The 6,073-nt window shown below is 34.2% G+C and overlaps 1 non-coding gene across 1 annotated transcript; it reads right to left on the bottom strand.

The window, feature by feature from the left end:
- Positions 1 to 1,208: 1,208 nt before the first annotated feature.
- On the bottom strand, positions 1,209 to 1,282 carry TRNAF-GAA. Its single transcript has one exon. It is a non-coding gene; the product is annotated as a tRNA-Phe (tRNA).
- Between the last annotated feature and the right edge of the window lie 4,791 nt (positions 1,283 to 6,073).

The raw sequence follows: 6,073 nt of genomic DNA, 5'->3' as shown, positions 1-6,073 counted from the left end.
TGGCTCCCAGAATTTTTTTCCAGCTACCTAGCTCGCAATCTGCGCAAGATCTGTGTGAGGGATCTATGACCCAGCCGACAATTCAGAAAACAGAAAACACTTTTAAAAACAATTCCAACTTGAAACCTCACAGATATTCAAGAAGGTATCAGTCATAAAGGCAGAATAGGCTTCTATGATAAAATAATAGAGGACAAAAAACAGTTCTAGACTATTAAAACTCTGATTGCCCTATTTCTACCCATTTTTAAATATACCATCAAAAGATGAGGATAAGGTAATCTCCCAGACTACTGCCAAAAAGGCAGCAGGATGGAAAATAGAAAATATAAAGGAGAATTAGAAATTAGAATTTAGAAACCAGATGAGACCTTGGCAAGACCTTGCACCTGACTCACAGACACGGACCCCTCGTAACTCACATCTCCTGCTCTCCTGCTTTTCACCTCCCACATTCCATTCCCTCAACCTTTCCTTTAAAAACCCCTCAGTAAATGTAAATCTTTGAGATAGGATAGCCTACCATCTCCTTAAGCTGAATACATCTGCTTTCTGACACCAACCATTTGACTTCTGAGTTTTTTTTCTTTCCTTTTCAAAAGGGCGGGCAGCCTGGACCTGAGTCCGGTAACAGTTTCCAGAAAAAAAAATTCCTGGTTCCTTACAAAAGAATGATATTCACACTAAAACAAGAAGTCTCATAATACATCACCTAATGGAAAAATATGCTTACTAACTGGAACAGCACTGTCCAACAGAAACAGAATGTGAGTAACAAATGCTAATCAAAAATACAAATCACATGTGTACTTTAAAATTTTCTAAGCACCACTTATAAAAAGGTATAGAGACGTGAAATTCATTTTAATAATGTTTTATTTCACTGAATATATCCAAGAGAACATCATTTCAAGTAGTAATAAAGAGAAAATATTAATAAGATGTTTCACATTTTTTTGTACTAAATTTTCAAAATCTGGTGTGTATTTTACAGTTATGGTACATCTCAGTACAGATTTGCCACATTTGAAGTGCTCAATAGCCACATGCGACTAGTGGCTACTGTAATGGATAGCACAGATTTTAAGTTATGAGAGTAATACCCAGAGAAACCTAAAACTTAACTTAAAATTTTAAAAGTGGTCCCTTCTGTGACACGAATTGGGGGGATGGAGAAGATGGAACACATTTATTTTTTTTTAGGCAGGTGGCCAGTTCAGGAATGGAACCTGAGACCTTGGTGTTTTCAGCACCGTGCTCTAACCAACTGAGCTAAATAGCCAGATGGGAACAGATTTTTGTTTTTCACTTTATGCTCTTCATTACAGTTTGAAAATATTTGACCACATGCATTTGCAAAAGAGGGAGGGCATGTAAGGACTGCCTGGCACTTATTGAGAATTTCTGTAATTTATAAGCAAATACTGACAAAAATTTCATAATTTTAAGTTGAAAAAAATGATTATTCACCTTGTTATATTCTGATTTCTATACCTGCCAAATAAGTAGATGGTTGGATTAGATCAGTTCTTACTTAACATGGGTGGAAGTGGAATGTGGGGAATGTGGATCGATGAAATAATTCAAGCTATCTTCACATACTACTCTAGAGATTCTAATAGGCCCAATTATTGGCAGTAGGGAGAGAATGGAGGATGAAAGGAGAAAAAAACAGCATGTGTAGTTGGACAACTATACTCAGGTGACTTCCATATGACACAGTTCCCCTTTCATTTCTCCACCCAAACCCTTTGGTTCCAGCTTAGAAATACCAGATGCTATGTTCTTTTCCCTAAGATGTTTCCTATGATTCTTAGATTTTTCTTCAAAGCACTTTCACAGTCATTTAATGCTTGTGATGTGATGTAAACACTACCTTCCCCTTATTAATGAGAAAGCTGAGGCTCAGAAGGGTTAAATGACTGTTTTCTGATTTTGTCTAACAATCTTTTAGTTATGACAGTTGTCTCTTTTCCTGAATCCACACCAAAAGTACAGAAATACTGTGATAATAGTATCAGTTTAAGCCTCAGAGTGAACATTTAAAAGGAGATTTGTTTTAAACTTACTTGGTTTTANTATATTTGTGTCCAACTCCTTTGACAATCATTCTGCTTATCACTAAGATATTCCTACTTCGTAGAATTTCCTCCTTAGATCTGGTCTTATCTCACTTATGCTGTTTACCTCAGCAACTTCTTTACAGATTTAAGATATTTGCAAATGACACATCTGACAAGGGGTTAATATCAAGAATATATAAGGAACTTAACTAAAAAAAACAAAACAAATGAAACAAAACAAACAAAACCCCCCCAAATAATCCAATTGAAAAGTGGACAAAGGATCTTAATAGACACTTCTCAAAAGCAGACATACAAATGGTCGACAGGCATATGAAAAAATGCTCAACATCACTAATCATCAGGGAAATGCAAATCAAAACAACAATGAGATACCACCTCACCCTGGTTAAAATGGCTATTATAAAAAAGATAAAAGAAAACAAGTATTGGTGAGTATGTAGAGAAAAGGGAACACTTGCACACTGTCAGTGGGAATGTAAACTACTACAGCCATTATGGAAACAGTATGGCGGTTGTAGTGAATTGAATTATATCCCTCCAAAACTCACTGAAGTTTGTGTCCCCCAAGCTTTATATATTAGAAAGTTAGCCCCCACTGTGACTGTTAAGAGGGTGGGAAATTCTCTTATGGTAATTGAAAGGTGGAGCTTTAAAGAGATGATTGAATTGTAGGACCCAGCAAGGCTATCCTTCAAAAATGAGGGAAAAATAGTGTATTTTTCAGACAAACAAAAACTGTGGGAGTTCACCACAAGAAATCCTCAAGGAAGTCCTGCATCTGGAATCTGAAAAATGATAATCACTACCACAAATACAAAAGAACAAAACCCACTAGTAGGACAAAAATGCAAATGGGCAAGAAAAAGAAACTAAATTTTAACACCACAAAAAAACCATAATGACAATGTAATAATGCCCCCGCTTTATTTCTGATTTTGGTAATTTCAGTCTTCTCTCTTTTGCTTGGTCAGTCTAGATAAACATTTGCATATTTTGTTGATCTTTTTAAAGAATCAACTTTCTGGTTTTGTTGTTTTTCTCATTGTTTCTTAATTCCCTATTTCATATATTACTGTTGAATCTTTGTTATTTCCTACTTATATTTGCTTTGGTTTAATTTGTTCTTCTTTTCCTATTTTCTTAAAAGGTAGAAGTTTACATTAGTCATTTGAGATTTTTCTTATTTCTAATATATGTGTTTACAAGTATACCTTTTCTTCTAAGCACTGCATGAGACCTGCATCCTATAAATTTTGATGTTTTGCACTTTGATTTTTTTCACAAAGTACTCTCTAATTTCTCTGTGATTTTTCTTTTACCCATTGCCTATTGAGGAGAGTGTTGTTAAACATCTGTGAATTTTCTAAGTTTCCTTCTATTATTGTGGTCAGAGAACACATTTTCTATTATTTTCTATGATCTTAGTCTTTTTAAGTGTAGTAAGACTTGTTTTGTGGCCAAAAGTAAAAATAAAATAAAATAAAATAATAAAAATAAAAATAAATACTTAAAATAAAAATCAAGGAATCAAAACATACTACTAGAGAAAATCACTTAACCACAAAGAAAGACAGTAAGAGAGGAAGAAAAGAAGTCTCTACAAAATGACTAGAAAACAATTAACAAAATTGTAGTCAGTAGTAAGTCCCTACCTATCAATAATTACCTTAAATGTAAATGGATTAAATTCTCCAATTAAAACATATAGAGTGGCTGAATGAATAAAAAGAGAGACCCAACTATATGTTGCCTACAAGAGACTAACGTTATCTGTAAGGACACAAATGTACTGAAGATGAATGGATGGAAAAAGATATTCCATGTAAATGAACACCAAAAGAGAGCAGGAATAACTATATACTAGTCCCTCCCTATACAAAGGGGAAACATTCCAAGACTCCCAGTGGATGCCTGAAACTGTGAATATTACCAAACCCCATATATAATATGTTTTTTCCTACACAAACATTTCTATGATGAAGTTTAATTTATAAGTTAGGTACAATAAGAGATTAACAACAATAACTCATAATAAAACAGAACAATTACAACATATATTGTGGTAAAAGTTATGTAAATGTGGTCTCTCTTTCTCAGAATCTTATTGTACTGTACTTACTCTTCTTCTTGTGACCCATCGATCTGATAACTGAGACAAGTACCAAGTGACTAAGGGGTGAGTAAGTGTACACAGCAGGGATACACTAAACAAAGGATTGATTCATGTCCCACCTGGGACAGAGCAGAACAGCAAGAAATTCCATAATGCTACTCAGAACAGCATACAATTTAAAACCTATAAATTGTTAACTTCTGGAATTTTCCATTTAATATGTTTGGACTATGGTTGACCATGGGTAACTAAAACTATGGAAAGCAAAACTGCAGATAAGAAGGGACTACTGTACTTATATCAGTTAAACTAGACTTTAAGTCAAAAATGCTAAAAATAGACAAAGAAGGTCATTATATAATAATTCAGCAAGAGGATATAACAATTGTAAACATATATGCACCCAACATTGGACCACCTAAATATATAAAGCAAATATTAATAGATCTAAAAGGAGAGGTAGACTACAACATACTAATAGGAAGGAAACCAAGAAACATTGGATTTAAACTGCATTCTAAATCAAATGGACCTAACATTTACAGAACATTCCATCCAACAGCTGCAGAATACACTTTCTTCTCATCAGCACATGAACATTCTCCTGGATAGATCATATGTTAGGCCACAAAACAAGTATTAACAAATTTAAGAAGGTTAAAATCATATCAAGTATCTTTTCTGATCACAATGGTATAAAATTAGAAACGAATGACAGGGGGAACTTCAGAAACTTTACAAATACATGGAAATTAAACAGCATGCTACTGAATAACCAATGGGTCAATGAAGAAATTAAAAAGGAAATTAAAAAATTTCTTGAGACAAACAAAAATGGAAACACAACATACCAAACAAAACCTACGGGATACAGTAAAAGCAGTTCTAAGAGAGAAATTTATAGCAAAAAACATCTACATCAAAAAAAGAAGAAAGATCTCAAATAAACAACCTAACATTGCATCTCAAGAAACTGGAAAAACAAGAATGCTCACTGCACTATGGTTTGTAATATTAAAAAACTGGCATTGTAGGTTAGATTATTATTCTCAATTATTCACTTCCTTCCCTCTGACCTCCACAGAAAAGCACTTGACTTTGGGCTTTACTATGTGACTTGCTTTGGTCAATGGGATATTAGCAGTTAGGACACAAGCATCCTTAAAATGGACTTCTGAGTTTGGCTTGCTTTCTCGTACCTCTGCCATCACGATGAGAAGAACATCCTGGATAGCCCAGTGGTCTAAAAAAATGATAAACATACAGAACAGACTGACAAATCTGCTGACAAAACCATGATGCAGAGCTGCCCTAACCTAGATTAGCCAACCTCTAGCCTACCTACAGAGCAAAGCCAATTGAGTTCAGCAGAGCACACCTCATGTGACCTGCAGATGCATGAGCTAAATAAATGCTTGTTTTATGCCACCGACATTTTGCAGTTGGTTATTACAAAGCAATAGCTGACTGATAAAATTGGAAATAAGTTAAATGCCCATCTACAGGAATACGGATAAATTAAATACTGGCATATTCATATAATTTATACAAATAGTATTCACAACTATATAGCAATGAAAATAAAAGAACAGCAACTTGTATCACACACACACACACACACACACACACACACACACACACACACACACACACACACACACACAAAACACCAAATTAAGGGCAGTGGTTTTCTCTAAGAAGAAAGGGAGTAAAATGAGGTTGCAGAGAGATGCATGGGGTTTTCAACCATAACTATAAAGTTTAATTTCCAAAATAATTAAAAATAAAGATCTAAAATAATATGGCTAACCGCTAAAATTTGAGAAATCTGAGTAATAGCTACAAAGGTGTTTTTTATTATTTTATATATTCC

Source organism: Galeopterus variegatus, unplaced genomic scaffold (assembly GCF_000696425.1).
Source record: "Galeopterus variegatus unplaced genomic scaffold, G_variegatus-3.0.2 Scaffold7074, whole genome shotgun sequence".
Lineage (NCBI taxonomy): Eukaryota > Metazoa > Chordata > Mammalia > Dermoptera > Cynocephalidae > Galeopterus > Galeopterus variegatus.
Note: the sequence above shows the minus strand (reverse complement) of the source record. Positions and strands in the feature narration are given on the sequence as shown.